General features: G+C 39.7%; 1 protein-coding gene and 1 long non-coding RNA gene across 3 annotated transcripts in view; one reads left to right on the top strand and one right to left on the bottom strand.

The window, feature by feature from the left end:
* The window catches only part of LOC116707345 (uncharacterized), a 5,788-nt gene that overhangs the window by 2,022 nt on the left and 3,079 nt on the right, over nt 1–687 (bottom strand). The gene's annotated exons all lie outside the window — the stretch shown is intronic.
* LOC116707326 (microfibril-associated glycoprotein 4) overlaps nt 1–687 on the top strand; it is a 6,286-nt gene that overhangs the window by 2,795 nt on the left and 2,804 nt on the right. The window lies entirely within an intron of this gene.

Below are 687 nucleotides of genomic sequence, written 5' to 3'. Positions count from 1 at the left end.
GTGTGTGTGTGTGTGTGTGTGTGTGTGTGTGTGTTTGTATGTATCTTGGACAAATCTAATCTCAGATTAAATAATCTAACTCCTAGCAAGAAAGGAAATAAGCATGTTGCCTAAAATGTCATAGTATTCCTTTCACACTTGATCAAATGTGTAACTCGGAGTGATGAATTATCCCCTCAGTCGTAACTTTTCATCACAGCTCCAAAAAACCTTTTAGTTTATTGTTTTGCTTGTCAGATGTCAAAAATCTCATTCATCTCATTTCTAGATCCTTTGAAAAACCCATTAAACACTATAGACAGCATAAAACGACAGACAAAGAGCCAAAAAGTTCCCTCAGAAGTTGGTGGAGACCAAAAACAGAAGTAATAGTAAAGTAAATCCTGTACTCTCATCAGGTGGCCAGAAACTCCAGATTGATGCTAAAGTTGCTCCTGGTTTGCTGGATCTGTGAAAATGCAGCAAGCCATAACAACTCTGTAAGGTGATAAAATCCCAGATGCTGTGCTTTCAGCTTGTTCTGCTGCCTCAAAGACTGAAACCGAATGCATACATGTCGCATACATACTCAGGTTTCTTATGTGTGTGTAACCTGGTCAGTGGTGGGATTTTCTTTTGCTGGTGCTATGGGGTTGCTCTAAAATTTAGGGTTCCCTTGACACACATAGCCTACACACACACACACAC

This window comes from Etheostoma spectabile, chromosome 2, assembly GCF_008692095.1.
Source record: "Etheostoma spectabile isolate EspeVRDwgs_2016 chromosome 2, UIUC_Espe_1.0, whole genome shotgun sequence".
Lineage (NCBI taxonomy): Eukaryota > Metazoa > Chordata > Actinopteri > Perciformes > Percidae > Etheostoma > Etheostoma spectabile.
The sequence above is the reverse complement of the archived record's forward strand: the minus strand, read 5'-3'. Positions and strand labels throughout refer to the sequence as shown.